We start from the raw sequence: 19,270 nt of genomic DNA, 5'->3' as shown, positions 1-19,270 counted from the left end.
CATCTCTTCAAGAAAATCAGAGATACCAAAGGAACATTTCATGCAAAGATGGGCTCGATAAAGGACAGAAATGGTATGGACCTAACAGAAGCAGAAGATATTAAGAAAAGGTGGCAAGAATACACAGAAGAACTATACAGAAAAGATCTTCACGACCCAGGTAATCACGATGGTGTGATCACTGACCTAGAGCCAGACATCCTGGAATGTGAAGTCAAGTGGGCCTTAGAAAGCATCACTACGAACAAAGTTAGTGGAGGTGATAGAATTCCAGTTGAGCTATTCCAAATCCTGAAAGATGATGCTGTGAAAGTGCTACACTCAATATGCCAGCAAATTTGGAAAACTCAGCAGTGGCCACAGGACTGGAAAAGGTCAGTTTTCATTCCAATCCCAAAGAAAGGCAATGCCAAAGAATGCTCAAACTACTGCACAATTGCCCTCATCTCACACGCTAGTAAAGTAATGCTCAAAATTCTCCAAGCCAGGCTTCAGCAATACGTGAACTGTGAACTTCCTGATGTTCAAGCTGATTTTAGAAAAGGCAGAGGAACCAGAGATCAAATTGCCAACATCCGCTGGATCATCGAAAAAGCAAGAGAGTTCCAGAAAAACATCTATTTCTGCTTTATTGACTATGCCAAAGCCTTTGACTCTGTGGATCACAATAAACTGTGGAAAATTCTGAAAGAGATGGGAATACCAGACCACCTGATCTGCCTCTTGAGAAGTTTGTATGCAGGTCAGGAAGCAACAGTTAGAACTGGACATGGAACAACAGACTGGTTCCAAATAGGAAAAGGAGTACGTCAAGGCTGTATATTGTCACCCTGATTATTTAACTTATATGCAGAGTACATCATGAGAAACGCTGGACTGGAAGAAACACAAGCTGGAATCAAGATTGCCGGGAGAAATATCAATAACCTCAGATATGCAGATGACACCACCCTTATGGCAGAAAGTGAAGAGGAACTAAAAAGCCTCTTGATGAAGGTGAAAGTGGAGAGTGAAAAAGTTGGCTTAAAGCTCAACATTCAGAAAACAAAGATCATGGCATCCAGTCCCATCACTTCATGGGAAATAGATGGGGAAACAGTGGAAATAGTGTCAGACTTTATTTTTCTGGGCTCCAAAATCACTGCGGATGGTGACTGCAGCCATGAAATTAAAAGACGCTTACTCCTTGGAAGGAAAGTTATGTCCAACCTAGATAGCATATTCAAAAGCAGAGACATTACTTTGCCAACAAAGGCCCATCTAGTCAAGACTATGGTTTTTTCTGTGGTCATGTATGGATGTGAGAGTTGGACTGTGAAGAAGGCTGAGCGCCAAAGAATTGATGCTTTTGAAGTGTAGTATTGGAGAAGACTCTTGAGAGTCCCTTGGACTGCAAGGAGATCCAACCAGTCCATTCTAAAGGAGATCAGCCCTGGGATTTCTTTGGAAGGAATGATGCTAAAGCTGAAACTCCAGTACTTTGGCCACCTCATATGAAGAGTTGACTCATTGGAAAAGACTCTGATGCTGGGAGGGATTGGGGGAAAGAGGAGAAGGGGACAACAGAGGATGAGATGGCTGGATGGCATCACTGACTCGATGGACATGAGTCTGAGTGAACTCCGGGAGTTGGTGATGGACAGGGAGGTTGGTGTGCTGCGATTCATGGGGTCGCAAAGAGTCGGACACGACTGAGTGAGTGATTTGATCTGATCTGATCTGATTATTTTTTTGATGTTTCTTCCTTTGATGATTGGTCATTTAGTAATGTATTATTTAATTTTTACATATTTTTTGCATTTCCCAAATTTTTTTTCTGTTATTAATTTCTAATTTCCATTAAAGGGGAACACCCTTTAGTGAGTTATCTTTTTAAATTTATTGAAACTTGCTTTATGTCTTGGTTATGGTCTATCCTGGAGACTGTTTCATGTGTATTTGAGTACATTTTGAGTACATTGTACTTGAGTACATTTGAGTACATTGAGTGTATATTTTACTGATGGAGTTTTCTGTAGAAGTCTATTGTATCTAGTTTCTATTGTCTAGTTTCTACAGGCAGTTGTTCAAGTCTTCTGTTTCCTTGTTGATCTTATGCATGGTTATTTCATATAGGATTGATAGTGGAGTATTGAAATCTCTGTTGTGGAATTATAATGTCTTAGTGTTGGTTTCTTTGTATTTATTCTACTTGGACTTCCTTGAGTTCATTGGATTTGTAGATGCATGTGTGCACTTTGTTGCTCAGTCATGTCTGACTCCTTGCAACTCCATGAATGGTAGCCTGTCAAGCTCCTATGTCCATGGAATTTTTCAGGCAAGAATACTGGACCAGGTTGCCATTTCCTACTCCGGGGGATCTTCCTGACCCAGAGATTGAACCCATATCTCTTGCATCTCTTGCACTGGCAGCCACCTGGGAAGGCCAGTATATTTTAAAAATAATCTTTCTACTCATTTCTCCTTCTCTTCTCACTCTTGGGCTCCAGTAATGTATATATTCTAATTCTTGGTGTCCCATGAGTCCCTTACGGCTCCAATTACTTTTCTTCAATCTTTTTTCTTTCTGTTCCTCAAACATTTCCATTGTCCTACCTTCCAAGTTTTCTGATTCTTTATTCTGCCTACTAGTTTTGGCCGTTGAACTACTCTGGTGAATTTTTCACTTCAGTTATTGTATTTTTCAGCTTAAAAAAAATCTTTGGTTGTATTGGGTCTTCATTGCTGCATGGGCTTTCCTCTAGTTGTGACAAGTGCGGGCTCCTCTCTAGCTGTAGTGTTCGGGTTTCTCATTGTGTTGGCTTCCCTAGTTGTGGAGCACCTGCTCTAGGATGTTTGAACTTCACTAGTTGTGGCTTCCAGGCTCTAGAGCACAGGCTCAAGAGTTGTGGCACATGGGTTAAGCCATTCCACAGCATGTGGGATCTTCCCAGATCAGAGATCCAATATGTGTTTCCTATACTGGCAGGAAGATTCTACTGGTGAACCACCAGGGAAGTCCTTAGGTTTGTTTTTTATACCATTTTCCTATTGAAGAATATCTTGGTTTTCCCCCCCAGTGTTTTGGATAGTGTAAACAATGCATATAATGCTATTAACATTTATCTAGAGGTTTTTGTGTGAACATAAGTTATTACTACTCTGGGATAAGTGCCCAGGAGTGCAATTTTAAGTCTATTTTTTCCAAAAGAATAGGCAAGTCTATTTTCCAGAATGACTGTTGTGTTTTATATTCTTAGAAGCCACTTATGAATGATTTAGTTTTCTGCATCCTTGCTAACACTTGATATTTTAACTTTTTATTTTAGTCATTCTGGTAGGCATATAATGATATCTTATTATAGTTTTAATTTGTATTTACCCAAATGCTACTGATATTGAAAATATTTTCATGTGTTTCTTTGACATCTGTATATCTTTTTTGGTGAAATGTTTCTTCATGTCTATCAAGGTTCTATTTGGGCTATTCACCAAAGCAATCTTGAGAAAGAAGAATGGAACTGGAGGAATCAACCTGCCTGACTTCAGGCTCTACTACAAAGCCACAGTCATCAAGACAGTATGGTACTGGCACAAAGACAGAAATATAGATCAATGGAACAAAATAGAAAGCCCAGAGATAAATCCATGCACCTATGGACACCTTATCTTTGACAAAGGAGGCAAGAATATACAATGGAGAAAAGACAATCTCTTTAACAAGTGGTGCTCGAAAAACTGGTCAACCACTTGTAAAAGAATGAAACTAGAACACATTCTAATACCATACACAAAAATAAACTCAAAATGGATTAAAGATCTAAATGTAAGACGAGAAACTATAAAACTCCTAGAGGAGAACATAGGCAAAACACTCTCCGACATACATCACAGCAGGATCCTCTATGACACACCTCCCAGAATATTGGAAATAAAAGCAAAAATAAACAAATGGGACCTAATTAAAATTAAAAGCTTCTGCACAACAAAGGAAACTATAAGCAAGGTGAAAAGACAGCCTTCAGAATGGGAGAAAATAATAGCAAATGAAGCAACTGACAAAGAACTAATCTCAAAAATATATAAGCAACTCCTGCAGCTCAGTTCCAGAAAAATAAATGACCCAATCAAAAAATGGGCCAAAGAACTTTTCTTTGGCCCATTGGAGAATGTCTTTGGAGAACAACAGACATTTCTCCAAAGAAGACATACAGATGGCTAACAAACACATGAAAAGATGCTCAACATCATTCATTATCAGAGAAATGCAAATCAAAACCACAGTGAGGTACCATTTCACGCCAGTCAGAATGGCTGTGATCCAAAAGTCTACAAGCAATAAATGCTGGAGAGGGTGTGGAGAAAGGGGAACCCTTTTACACTGTTGGTTGGAATGCAAACTAGTACAGCCACTATGGAGAACAGTGTGGAGATTCCTTAAAAAACTGGAAATAGAACTGCCTTATGACCCAGCAATTCCACTGCTGGGCATATACACCGAGGAAACCAGAATTGAAAGAGACATGTGTACCCCAGTGTTCATCACAGCAGTGTTTATAATAGCCAGGATGTGGAAACAACCTAGATGCCCATCAGCACATGAATGGATAAGAAAGCTGTGGTACATATACACAATGGAGTATTACTCAGCCATTAAAAAGAATACATTTGAATCAGTTCTAATGAGGTGGATGAAACTGGAGCCTATTATACAGAGTGAAGGAAGCCAGAAGGAATACCTGTGGTGGATTCATTTTGATATTTGGCAAAACTAATACAATTATGTAAAGTTTAAAAATAAAATAAAATTAAAAAAAGAAAAAAGAAAAAAATAATAATTGGGCTATTCAGTTTTTTACTGTTGAATTTTGTTTTTTCATTATACATTCTAGATATGAGTTCTTTGTCAGTTTTATGTGCTTGCAGACAATTTCTCCAAAATTTTAGCTTTTATTCCCATACCCTAAATATGGTATTTCACAGAGTAAACTTTCTTAAATCTTGATGCAATTTATCAAATTTTTCCTTTTACAGACTATGCTTTTGCTATCAAGTCTAAGGACTCTTTCCCTACCCTTAGATCTTAAAGATTTTCTCCTATTTTTGGTAAAAGTTTTAGGGTTTTATGTTTTATTTTATGTTAATGATACATTTTGAATTGATTTTAATATAAGATATGAGACTTACGTGGGTCTTTTTATTTGTTTTTCCTAACAAAGTCCAATTGCTGTAACAGTATTTGCCAGAAAAGCAAATTAATTGCTTTTGCACCTTTGACAAATTCAGTTAATTCAGGACATTTGAGTGGGTCTATTTTTGGATTATTTATTTTGTTCCATAGATTGATCTACCTGTCTATTTATGTACCAGTAATACAGACTTGATTTCTGCAGCTGTATAATAACTCTTAAAATAGGATACACTGGTTCCTTCTAATTTTTACTGTTTTAAAAAATTGCTTGAGGTATTATAGTTCCTCTACCATTCTATATAATCTTGTATATGTCTATAGAAAATCCTGTTGAGGTTTTGGTAGAAATTGTGCTAAATCCATATGTTAATTCAGGGAAAAGTAACATCTCCCCATGGCATATTGAGTCATCCAATTCATGAACACAATAGAAATCCCTGCTTATTTAGATATTCTTCCATTTCTTTCATCAGTGTTTTGTTGTTTTCAGAATATGGTATACATTTATACCTAAGTATCTTTTTTGAGCTAATGTAAGTAGTATTGTATTTTAAATTTAATTTTGGTATGTATATTTTCATTTTTATTGTTAGTATATGAAAATATATTCATTTTTGTATGTTTGTTTTTTGTGACATTGCTGAACTCACTTTTCTAGGAGGTTTTTAAAAATTCCTTGAGGTTTTAATGTATACAGCTGTGATATCTGTAATTAGGGGCAGCTTTGTTTTTCTCATCCATATGCCTCTTATTTCCTTTTCTTGCTTTATTGCACAGAGTAGAACTTCCTGCACTATGCTAAAAAGAGTAGCATTTGGCCTTGTTTCCAATCAGAGATTGATGCATTCAGTTCTTCACAATTAAGTATAATGTTTTCTGGAATCAAGATTGCTGGGAGAAATATCAGTAACCTCAGATATGCAGATAACACCACCCTTATGGCAGAAAGTGAAGAGGAACTAAAGAGCCTGTTCATGAAAGTAAAATAGGAGAGTGAAAAGCTGACTTAAAACTCAAGATTTAAAAAACGAAGATCATGGCATCCAGTCCCAACACTTCATGGCAAATAGAAGGGGAAACTGTGACAGACTTTCTTTTCTTTCTTTTCCTGGGCTCCAGTCACTTTGGATGGTGACTGCAGCCATGAAATTAAAAGACTCTTGTTCCTTGGAAGAACAGCTGTAGCACATCTAGACAGCACATTAAAAAGCAGAGACATTACTTTGCCGACAAAGGTCCATCTAGTCAAAGCTATGGTTTTTAGAGTAGTCATGTATGGATGTGAGAGTTGGACCATAAAGAAAGCTGAGTGCTGTAGAATTCATGCTTTTGAGCTGTGGTGTTGGAGAAGACTCTTGAGAGTCCCTTGGACTGCAAGGAGATCCAACCAGTCAATCCTAAAGGAAATCAGTCCTGAATATTCACTGGAAAGACTGATGCTGAAGCTGAAGCTCCAGTACTTTGGTCCCCTGATGTGAAGAGCTGACTCATTGGAAAAGACCCTGATACTGGAAAAGATTGAAGACCGGAGGAGAAGAGGACAACAGAGGATGAGATAGTTGGATGGCATCACTGACTTAATGGACATGAGTTTGAGCAAGCTCCAGGAGATGGTGATGGACAGGGAAGCCTGGTGTGCTGCAGTCCACGGGGTTGTAAAGAGTTGGATATGACTGAGGGACTGAACTTTCTATAGGATTGTCATGGATGCACTTCATCAAGTTGAGAAAGTTCTATGATTTTTGAGGAAAAGTCAGATATAATTTTTATATTTGTTCATGTATAGGTTAAGTGTATTTTCCCTCTGGCCTCTTTCAGGATTTTTTTAATTAAACTTTTTATTTTGAGGTAATTGTACATTCAAATTTAGTTGTAAGTCATAATACAGAGAGATCTTGTGTACCTTTCACCCAGTTTCCCCTGATGAAATAGAGTAAAACTGTAGTACAATAATAGAATTTTAATTTAATCTTTGATTTTCTACAATGTGAAACTGATATGCCTAGATGTAGATATTTTGGCATTTATTCTGCTTAGTGTTATCTGAGCTTCCTGGTTCTGTGATTTGATATCTGAAATTAATTTGGAGGAAATTCTCAGTCATTATTATCTCGAATATTGTTTTTCTTTTCTCTCTTTCTTCTCCTAGTACTCTCATTATGTGCATGTTATACTTTTAAAAATTTGGCCTACTGTCCTTTGATTTTATGTTCTGTTTTTTTAAAACCTTTTTACTCTTTGCTTACCATTTTCTGAGGAGTCTATTGATATATCTTCTAGCTCAGAGATTCTTTCCTCATCCATGTCCAATCGACTAATGAAGATCAAATGCATCGTTAGTCATCAAAGTCATCTTTCATTTCCATTACATTTTTTGAAAATCTCTAACATTTCTTTTTGGTTCTTCCTTAGGACTTCCATCTCTCTGTTTACATTGCCCATCTCTTCTGTTCTTATATATTGTCTATTTTATCCATTGAAGTCATTAGTATATTAGCCATAGTTGATTTAAATTCTCAATCTGATAATTTCAACATTCCTTTCATGTCTGGTTCTGTTGTTTGCTCTGCTCTTCAAATTGTGGAATTTTTCCCCCTTTTGGTATACCTCATAATTTTTTGTTGATAGCTGGATATGATATACCTGGTAGAAAGAACTGGTATAACTAGTCTAGTCATAATGAGGTGGTGAGGTGTGGGGAGAAGGGAAACATTCTATAGTCCTATGATTAGGTCTCAGTCTTTTAGTGACCTTATGCTTCTGTACTATGAACTTCACAAGTGTTTCTCATTCTCTCCACCACAGGTCAGACAGGATAGCTAGAATGCCCTGGAATTGGGTATTTTTGTTCTCTCTTATGGAAGGTTAGAGTCTGCTGGAACTGGGTATTTCCTTTCCTTAAGGTCAGTTAGGCTCTGATAATAAACAATAAATAATTAAACTTCCATTAATTAGTTTCCCCTGAGGGAAGGCCTCTTAAGAAGCAAAGAGTACTCTGGGTATTTCACAATGGTTCCTTTTCCCCTCCCACTGCCAGAAACATGAGAGGATTTTTTTTTTTTTTTCTGATATTTACTGTAGGAATCTGGTCAAGCTCTGGGAGATAAATTTCAAAATATTTTTGCCCTAAGCTAAGTTGCTTCAGTCGTGTCTGACTCTGTATGACCCCATAGACAGCAGCCCACCAGGCTCCCCAATCCCTGGGATTCTCCAGGCAAGAACACTGGAGTGGCTTGCCATTTCCTTCTCCAATGCATGAAAGTGAAAAGTGAAAGTGAAGTTGCTCGGTCATGTCTGACTCTTAGCGACCCCATGGACTGCAGCCTACCAGGATCCTCCGTCCCTGGGATTTTCCAGGCAAGAGTACTGGAGTGGGGTGCCATTGCCTTCTCCGATTTCCTCCATCTCAAAATGCTTCCCCCTAGATTTTTAAACTCTGAGACTCATCCACATTGAGCCTCAAGCAATTTATGCATTATAATTTAAATACTCCTGCTCCAGCTCTGATTCCCATAGTGGCTTCTGCTCTTGGGTCTCTGTGTCAGTAATCTCTGACTTTCTGAATTTCCCTATTTCTTTTATTTTGGGGGCAGTGGTTTGCCATATGTCCTCTCTTCTCTTACATATCCAAAAGATGCTGTTGACTTTTTTCAGTCTGCTCAATTTTTGTTGTTAGAATGGAGTGGTGATTTCAAAGCCTCTTACATTCAGAACTAGAGACTGGAAGTCCTTGATAGTGTCTTTTGATGGAAAAATTATTTTTCAACTTTTTTGGAGTCTAATTTGTCCATTTCTTATTTTGTTGCCTGTACCACATACAGGGAATCATCACCAAACTGAAAGTCATGAAGCTTTTGCCATGTATTCAGCTAAGTATTTTACAGTTTTAAATCTTACATTTAGGTCATGGATTTATTTGAGTTAATTTTTGTATGTGGTGGTCAGTAAGGGTATAACTCATAAGGATATCCTGTTTTCCCAGGTGGTGCTAGTGCTAAAGAACGCACCTGCCAATGCAGGAAACATAAGAGATGTGGGTTTGATCCATGGGTCAGAAAGATCCCCTGGAGGAGGGCATGGCAACCCACTCGTCTTCTTGCCTGGAGAATCCCATGGACAGAGGAGCCTGGTGGGCTACAGTCCATAGGGTCACAAAGAATCGGACATAACTGAAGCAACTTAGCATATCCTGTTTTCCCAGCACCATTTGTTGAAAAGACTATTTTTCCTCCCCTTGAATGGTCTTAGCACTTTTGTTGAAAGTCGTTTGACCATATATGTAAGAATTTCTTTCTGGATTCTTTATTTCTATCCCATTGGTCTATGCATCTGTCTTTATGACAGTGCCACACTGTTTTGATTACTGTAGCTTTGTATTAAGTTTTGAAATCAGAAAGTGTGAGTCTTCTGGCTTTGCTCTTTTTGAGGATTGTTTTGGCTATTTATGGTCCCTTGAGATTCTGTATATTTCCATATGCGTGCCTGCTAAGTCACTTCAGTCATGTCCAACTCTTTACGATGCTATGTACTGCAGCCCACCAGGCTCCTCTGTCCATGGGATTCTCCAGGCAAGAATACTAGAGTGTGTTGCTATGCCCTCCTCAAGGGAATCTTCCTGACGCAGTGATGGAGCCTGTGTCTTCTACATCTTATGCATTGGCAGGCAGGTTTTTTACCACTAGTGCCACCTGAGAAGCCTATGTTTCCATATGCTGCTGCTGCTGCTAAGTTGCTTCAGTCATGTCTGACTCTTTGTGACCCTATGGATTATAGCCCACCAGGCTCCTCTGTCCATGGGGATTCTCCAGGCAAGAAGACTGGAGTGGGTTGCCGTGCAGTCTTCCAGGGGATCTTCCCGACCCAGGAATTGAACCCAAATATCCTGTATTGCAGGCAGATTCTTTACCACTGAGCCACCAAGGAAGCTCATGTTTCCATATCAGTTCAGTTCAGTTGCTCAGTCATGTCCGACTCTTTGCGACCCCATGAATTGCAGCACGCCAGGCCTCCCTGTCCATCACCAACTCCCGGAGTTCACTCAGACTCATGTCCATTGAGTGTGTGATGCCATCCAGCCATCTCATCCTCTGTCGTCCCCTTCTCCTCCTGCCCCCAATCCCTCCCAGCATCAGAGTCTTTTCCAATGAGTCAACTCTTCGCATGAGGTGGCCAAAGTACTGGAGTTTCAGCTTTAGCATCATTCCTTCCAAAGAAATCCCAGGGCTGATCTTCAGAATGGACTGGTTGGATTTCCTTGCAGTCCAAGGGACTCTCAAGAGTCTTCTCCAACACCACAGTTCCAAAGCATCAATTCTTCGGCACTCAGCCTTCTTCACAGTCCAACTCTCACATCCATACATGACCACAGGAAAAACCATAGCCTTGACTAGATGGACCTTAGTTGGCAAAGTAATGTCTCTGCTTTTGAATATGCTATCTAGGTTGGACATAACTTTCCTTCCAAGGAGTAAGCTAATTACCAAAAACTAAAGAAGGAAACCATTTTGTCACCACCAGAGAGAAGACAAAAACTATAAAAAGATAATTTATTTCAAATATGAAGCTTTAAAAAAGCAAGATTTTAAAGTAAAGTGAGAGTGACAGGAAAGGTGTAATGCTTTTTCAATGCTATTTTCAAGGAGAGGTGGCCAGGGACACCAGTGCCTGCTGCTCTCACTTCTGCTCCTTACAGCCTGAGGGACTGGCAGTGGCCAGATTCGTTCTTGGTCCCTGAGGAAGCCAAACACAGCACCTCCGTGGGTAGCATCACCCAGGACCTGGAGCTGGAGCTGGCGGAGCTGGTGCCGTGCCTGTTCTGGGTTGTATGGGGAACTGGTTCCACAGGGAACTTATGAAGATGAATTTGCAGAATGGCATTTTGTTTGTGAATATCTAGATCCATTGGGAGAAGCTATGTGGACAGAGGGCCAAATGTAGTATCCACCTAGAGGTAATTGTGGACAGGCTACCTGAGGTTTTCCATGTGGATGTGGAGGTGCATGCTTTAATAAAAATCCTCTGGTCTTTGGAGCAAGAGAAACAGGTTAATTTATTTCTGAATCTAGATTGCTAGATTCACGTTTCCTGGTACCAATGCTATTCTAACCCTTAGCTCCAGGGTTTATTTCTCTTTGGGTGTACAGGCACGTGGTGAACTAAGTCACTTTAACCTGAATTGAAGTCTGGATAAGAAGAAACACCAGAACTTCGTTTATGATTGACAGGCACTGGGACGGGAGCAAACCAGAACTAGAAGGTACAGTTCAGCTGCTGATTAGAGTGTTTGATGCTCCATTGTTTGCCCAGGCCGTGTACACAGTGTACTTTTAGAGACTATAGCAAATGGAACATTAGTGATCATATTAAACACCTGTGATGCTGATGAACGGGTAAATGGTGAAACTGCCTTTTCCTTTGGCAATGATATCCCTCTTGACTTAAAAAGAAACAAAAAGCTTCAAAAATGATTCCAGCTCAGGGGAAATTAGGCTATTTGGTAGACTGAATATGAAGAAATGAAACCCTATGAAATTCAGGTAAAAGCAGTTGATAAAGAAGGTCCTCAATATCAAATGACTGCAAGGTTTTTGTGAGTGCTGGATATAAACGATAATACTTTTTACCAGTTAGAGGACCCTTCACTCTGCACTGTCATTGCCTTCATCTCCTTGTCCAACTGTGACTGTGGTGTCAGTGTGTAGGTGACATGCACCCTGAGGCCTCATGTCCCCTTCAAGCTGATGTCCACCTAAAAGAATTCATTGGTGCTGGACAGAGCCCTGGACTGTGAAAGCATGTCGAAATATGTGGTGGTGGTGACTGTAAGGTGCTCACCTTCCCTGTCGACCACGACCAACATGTTTGTGGAGGTAGCCAATGTGAACTACAGCATGCCTGGCTGCTGCCTCCTGAGCTGGGTGACTGGGCCGTGCTGTGAGCCAGCTGGTGGTGGGGTAGGTGAGTGTGGGCCACATGGTGGCAAAGGTGCACACAGTGGATGCAGACTGGGCTATACCACATGGCTGTCTTAAGGACTCGGGGCTACCATGCGTGGCTGTCATATGAGCTGTAGCTGGTGGTGGGTGGCGAGCACAGCGCGTTCCTCATGGGGCTGTACACTGGCAAGATCCACATGATGCACACCCTGAACAAGGTGGACGCACTGCGCCTACTGGTGCTGGTGAAGGACGAGGGTGAGCCGGCGCTGACGGCCATGGCTACCGTGCTAGAGGACAGCAGCCGGGTGCCCAAGGGCTCTTTGTGGGCTTCGACGGGCTTCGCTGGAGTGGAAATGGTGTTAATGGATGTGAACGTGTACGTGATCATCGCCATCTGTGTGGTGTCCAGCCTGTGGATGTCATGCTGCTGCTGTACATGGCGCTGTGGTGCTCCATGCTGCCCAGCGAGGGTGCATGTGGTCCACGAAGCCCAAGCTGGTGTGCTCCATCATGGTGGGGAGCTGGTCTTACTCTCAGCAGACACAGCAGAGGGTGGGTGCTCTGGGGAGGGACCACCGAACACCAACCTCATGGCTTTCAGCTCCATCTTTGTTCAGGTCTGAACACGCTGGGAGGAAATGAATATCCAGAAACAAATTCGGATCTTTCTGGTAATGTAAATTCAACTTCCAAGCTTTAGGTTTAATTTTTAAATTTTTTAACTTATCTAACCATCTTTTCAAATGTAACTTTAAAAACTGTATTCCAAGTGTTCGCTAAAGTCAGAACAAATCTTACCGTTTATTGTAGATGTTTATTCTATTACATATGGCTGCATCTTGAATGGAACTTGGAGTCAAACAACAAGCACATATAGGGACAAATCATCATATTCCTTGGTTTAAATAGCAGGATACTTTTGAAAGAAATACTGAGGTATTGAGCATATTTACCATAGGATCTTAATGTAGTCAAATACAGTGACATTTTCAAGTTTATTTATATCTCATAATGAAATGTCAAGCTCTGGACAAAAAATTATAGTCAAATTTTTAGAAACCATCTGCCTTTCCTTAATATTTTAAGTTTCAAAGTGGGCAATTTAAAAAATCATTTTAAGCAAAAGTAATTTAAAATATATTTTAGGGTGATATTTTAATTTTTGTATTAAAATATACAGTTATTTTTTGATTGCCATTATGGTCACTATCCTGATGCCAATGACTTTGAGTTCTCCTGGTTCTAGAAAGCTTGATGTGGAATGATTTTGTTATTATAGGATCATTGACTAGGAAACACTTACTGAGCACCTTCCATTTACTCACAAATGTTCTAAGACACTTTATTTTTATTTCTCTCAACCTTTCCAATAACTTTGTGAAGTGCATACTTTAGTCTCTCTTTGTGGATGAAGGTGCTGAGGCTCAGAAAAACTAAGTGCAATATTTTTACTCAGTTTCCTCTAAATTTCCCAAGGATATCCAAAATTGGCTTGTTCTAATGCACTTCATTGCCTTGTATAAAGTATTTAAAGTAGCTTACAATGGAAGATATTTATAAGAATTATTTTTAAAATCTGTTTAAAATTCAAAGTAAAAGATCAAGAGAAGAGTGGGAACAATTTATCAAAAAATCAGTAATAGGTTGAGTGCAAATCCTAATACTCATCTTCCTAGAAGTAAATACAGAAATATAAAAAAGAATAAAAGGAAATTCTCTATACCAAATTTTCAAGAGAGAAAAAAAAAAAAAAAAACAACTCCTCTCTGCTATAAACTCAAACAGTTGATTACTGATCATTATGTAAGGGTTTAGCAATATACTCAAGAGTATGTTTGATAGCAGTTTTGGAAAACCAGCTGAAACATATTTGTTAAAAATACTATACTTGCTAGTCACTAAGTCAAGAGCATAATGTTAAACTTTATTTCCTATGTTTAATTCTGAAGTTACACAAGCATTAAATGAACATATTTTTGTCTGCAAACATTCAAATAAACATACAGAAAATGTCCTACGAAAGTCCCCTTTTAGAAGCATTCTATAAGAAGTTAGTATAATTTAGTAGTTAAGTTTCTAGAGATTTGAACTGATACAGAACTGTTGCTTAGAGTGTTTCAAAAAACAGGTGGTGAGCATGTTTCTGCAACTTTTCAAATATTAATTATCATCCCTCCAGGCTTTTGGCAAAAATCAGCAAAATAATATTAATAATAATAATAATTTTAAAGTCATATTGCCAAGTTTCCAGCTCCTTTAAATGTGAGGTAAACTTTGCAAGATTATAAAGTTGAGAGAGATAAATTGAAGCACAAAAGAGTTTCTCTTCCCTAATTCACACTACCTATGTCCCCACGTCCAGGCTTAGGAATTTCTCTAGGGACACTCAATATATTTACTGATGGATCCATTCCACAAGCACAAATGGAAAGCCTACTGCATACTAAGTCCTGCTGTAGAAACTAGGGACCTAGCAAGAGTGAAACAAGATAGGTGAGTCCCTGACTTCAAGGTGATCACACTGTAACCCATTTAAAATCACAATTGTGTTATGAAAAGACTTGGATTTGATGTAATATTGCCTTTTCAGTTTTATTTGTCTAAACAAATTGTCTTATAAAGGAGAATCTCATTCTATTAATAACTTTTTAAAAATAGGCAATATAATGCTGACTGCTATTAGCCGTAGTTAATATTCTTGTGCCATTCAGAATCTTTGTGCCAACTTTCAATAGTTTTGTCTTCCTTTATAAGATTTCTTCCATGAAATGTATTCTTTCCTTTCTTCTTCTTTATTAAGATGACCCAGTTGCCTTATTTTTCAGCTTTTCCACCATTCTTTGCTATCATTAATGTGTTATATAGATTTATGGGAAAGTTTATTAATGTGTTATATAGATTTATGGGAAAGTTTATTTTTTGGTATGTTTACAATTCTAATTAGTCATTCATTTGGGAAATGTATTAACTTAAAATGGTCATATCTTCAAAAGGTAAATTTATATATGCTGAGATCTTATCAGATATGGCAGGCTACAGTTCATAGAGCTGCAAAGAGTTGGACAGAACTGAAGCAACTTAGCACACATGCAATTTGATTAGTTTTGGTTAATATTAATTATCCATTAAAGCTGGCAGCTTCACACCTTTGTCATCCATCTGAAAAAACTAGACAGAGATCATTGTGCTGTTAATACTTTTTATTCTCATTTTTCTATGAAGGCTCCAAAAATCATCCCAGTGGAAACAAAACCTATCATTGCTTTCAGTAAAATATTGGTAAAACATACCTTATTATCATTTGATTATTCAATTTCAGTAATGAATTTAAATTTAATAACTATGATTTTAGGATACTTTCAAGTTACCTTGGTATAATAATAACAATGTAATTTAATTTGTAGGGGAATACTACAAATTAGCATTGTCTAAAATATAAGGAATAATACCCAAGAAGACTATTTCTTGATATGTTCCTTCTTTTTCAGAAAACTTCCTTTCTAAGATTAGAGTTGTGATTCTATTTTCTAGTATTTGTTGTTCAGTTGCTAAGTCGTGTCTGACTCTTTGTGATCCCACAAACTGCAGCATGCCAGGCTTCTCTGTCCTTCACTATCTCCCTTAGTTTGCTCAAACTCATGTGCACTGACATGACCATTGACCTGACATGTCCAAACTCATGACCATTGAGTCAGTGATGCCATACATCTCATCCTCTGTTGCCCCTTCTCCTCCTGCCCTCAATCTTTCCCAGCATCAGGGTCTTTTCCAATGAGTCAGCTCTTTGTATCAGGTGGCCAAAGTATTGGAGCTTCAGCATCAGTCTTTCCAGTGAATATTCAGGACTGATTTCCTTTAGGATTGACTGGTTGGATCTCCTTGCAGTCCAAGAGACTCTCAAGAGTCTTCTCCAGCACGACAGTTTGAAAGCATCAATTCTTTGGTGCTCAGCCTTCTTTATGGTCCAGCTCTCACATCTATACATGACTACTGGAAAAACCATAGCTTTTACTATATGGACCTTTGTCAGCAAAGTAATGTCTCTGCTTTTTCATAAGCTGTCTAGATTTGTCATAGCTATTCTTCCAAGGAGCAAACATCTTTTAATTTAATGGCTGCAGTCATCGTCCACATTGATTTTGGAGCCCAAGAAAATGAAATCCGACACTGTTTCCACATTTTCCCCATCTATTGCCGTGAATTGATGGGACCAGATGCCATAATCTTAGTTTTTTGAATGTTGAGTTTTAAGCCAGCATTTTCACTCTCTTCTTTCACCTTCATCAAGAGGTTCTTTTGCTTCTCTTCACTTCCTGCTATTGAAGTGGTATCATTTGCATATCTGAGGTTGTTGATATTTCTTCTGGAAATCTTGATTCCAGCTTGTGATTCATTCAGCTTACTGTTATTTTCTAGTATGTGCTGTGCTATGCTTAGTCATGTCTGACTCTTTGCGACCCCATGGGTTGTGGCCTGCCAGGCTCTTCTGTCCATGGAGATTCTCCAGGCAAGAATACTGGAGTGAGTTGCCATGCCCTCTTCCAGGAGATCTTCCCAAACCAGGGATCAAGCCCAGGTCTCCCTCATTGCAGACGAATTCTTTACCATCTGAGCCATCAGGGAAGCCTATGAATACTTCAGTGGGTCGCCTATCCCTTTTCCAGGGGAACTTCCCAACCCAAGAATCAAACCAGGGTCTCCTGCATTGCAGGATTATTTACCAGCTGACCTACTAGGGAAGCCCATTTTCTAGTATAACAGTAAATAATTAGAGAAGTTAGGTATCACTTCAAAGTACCTTTGAGACTTATGATTAGGCAAGAATGCAAATGGATGAGAATGAGAAACAGTTGTTTATTTTGGTAGCCACTGTCAATATTTCTGTTCTCCTCCTTCTGGGAACACTGGAGGATTTCATTTCCTTGCTACCCTGAGCTTTGATTTTCTTTGATCAAATACATGTGAATGATGTATATCACTTCCAAGCAGAAACAGATAATTGCCAGTGAAAGATTGCCTCCTGCTGTCTTTTCCTATTGTAGCATTTGTGGAAGTACAGGTTGATGCTGAGATGCCATTGATCAAAATATTCTGGGATGCTGAGCCAACATGTGGAGAAAAGCTGTCCTAGACAGTCTCCCATAACCACAGAGGACTTTTCAGGAGTCAGAGATAAAATCATGTTTATTTAAAATGGAAATAGTCAATATACAGCAACATGGTCATTGGGGTTCCACTGCCATTAAGCTAATGTGAATAGAATACATTTTACAAGAAGAGCATTACAACATGTAATCTATACAACTGATAGGAGAACATTATTATTGACCCTTTCACTAAAGTATCTGACCATTAAGTAGATTAGATAACTTGTATTTCATGGAAAAATGATTGTGTAGTGATTTCTTTTATATAAAAATCAGGAGAAGAAAAATAAACTGAATTTAAAATGTTTTAGGCACCTCTTTTTTTTTTTTTTTTCTTGCCTATCATCCATTTCCCTTTCTTCTTTTCTTCCTTCTGGGGCTTTGTTGTAGTTTTGTGAAAGACTTGAATGGGCATTTTTGAAGAATGAATCCTCAGAGACATAAAATTGTAGGGAATTGACAGTTTGCTTTGGTAAGGGCAAAGGGTATTCTTAGCAATGGATACTATATTGGTTTTGTAATGCTTCTGTATGTAACAAATTACCACAACCTTGGGGGCTTGAAACAACACAACAGAAATTTATTCTCTCACAGTTCTAGAGTTCAGAAGTCCAACAAGGTGTTGGCAGGGCCATGTTCTTTCTGAAGACTGTAAGGGGAGAATTCTTCCCGGCCTCTTCCAGGTTCTGGTGGCTCTAGCCATTCCAAGGTTCGTGGCAGTGTAACTCCAGTTTCTGTCTCAGTGGTCACAGTTCCTTCTTTCAAATGCCTCTGTGCATTTTTTCTGTCTCTTATAAGGATATTTGTCACTGGATTTGTGACCCACCCAAATCTAGGATAATGCTAAGTTTAGGTTTATCTTAATTATGTCTGTAAAGATCTCTATTCCAAATAAAGACACATTTTAAGATTCTGAGTGGATATATCTTTTGGGAGCTACTATTCCAACCACTATAGATACAAAGAAGTATCAAGCTTATTGGCTAAGCTTGGCTTCTCAGACTCCTATCCCCATTGGAGGAAATGTGCTTGCATTTCTGGCAATGGGAATCTATCTCTCTGAGAGAGGGGGAGAGATATTGCGGGTCCTCAGAAACCCTGAATAACAGAAGAATGTGCCTCATACCTTCAGACATATGATTCTCAAAATCCAGCAAAATTAGTTTATAGGATTGCAAAAATTCCCTTTAAGCAAGCCATGTTTCCTAGAGCTAATATCTGGATTTTAGGCATAATTCCTTAGTATGTCAACAGTAGCTGGTATGTGGCCACTGATTATTAAAAAAACCCATAGGGTATTACAAATATACAGTTGCACTGCAACTACTTAATGATATAATGGCTAGCTTGTAGCTATGTGCAATCTCTTTAAGCTCCAGGAGAAACTAAATACATGAGTCTTTGTACTGGCCTTAACAAAAACAAACCTCCTTGTTTTTAGTCCCCATAATTTAGGTGTGCCTGATTTCATCTCCTGGATTTAAGAATAGATAAGCAAACCATGTCTGGCCAGTGTGAGGACCATCACCACTACTGACTAAAGAAAAGATATGTCATCTAAACAGGATCAAAGGAAGTGATTGTCTAGGACTTTTTCCTGGGCTACTAAGAAAAGGGCATTTTTCTTTCTGCTGAGAGTCACTACATGTGGCCTGAAAATAGGTAGCCTAAAGGCTACCCTAACCATTTTTGCCATCACATGTAAAAGTATTATAAAAGTTGAGATAATTTTCTTATGGCATTATTAAAGTGTGTACACCAAGCTCTTCCTGAAACTAGTACATAATTTTCCACTTCCATGTATAAAACAATAAATAATGTTCTGCTTTTTTGCTTAAGTCAGTTTACTTGGGGTTTATTGTTAGAATATGATTAATAGACATATATACTTTTATAGATGATGTGAATGAATATCTTAAGATATTGGACTCAAGGGAGAAATTAGCCTTGGGTTTCAGTACCAGGAAAAGCTAGTTTTTCTTTAGCAAGGATTTTTTCTTTTACTGACACTATAA

General features: G+C 38.7%; 2 pseudogenes; both read left to right on the top strand.

The window, feature by feature from the left end:
* Window positions 1-10,686: 10,686 nt before the first annotated feature.
* LOC113895261 lies at window positions 10,687-11,350 on the top strand (annotated as a pseudogene).
* Window positions 11,351-12,106: 756 nt separating this feature from the next.
* Window positions 12,107-12,731, top strand: LOC113896258 (annotated as a pseudogene).
* The last annotated feature ends 6,539 nt before the right edge of the window (window positions 12,732-19,270 follow it).

The sequence above is a fragment of the Bos indicus x Bos taurus genome, chromosome 7 (genome assembly GCF_003369695.1).
Source record: "Bos indicus x Bos taurus breed Angus x Brahman F1 hybrid chromosome 7, Bos_hybrid_MaternalHap_v2.0, whole genome shotgun sequence".
Taxonomy (NCBI): Eukaryota; Metazoa; Chordata; class Mammalia; order Artiodactyla; family Bovidae; genus Bos; species Bos indicus x Bos taurus.
The sequence above is the reverse complement of the archived record's forward strand: the minus strand, read 5'-3'. Positions and strand labels throughout refer to the sequence as shown.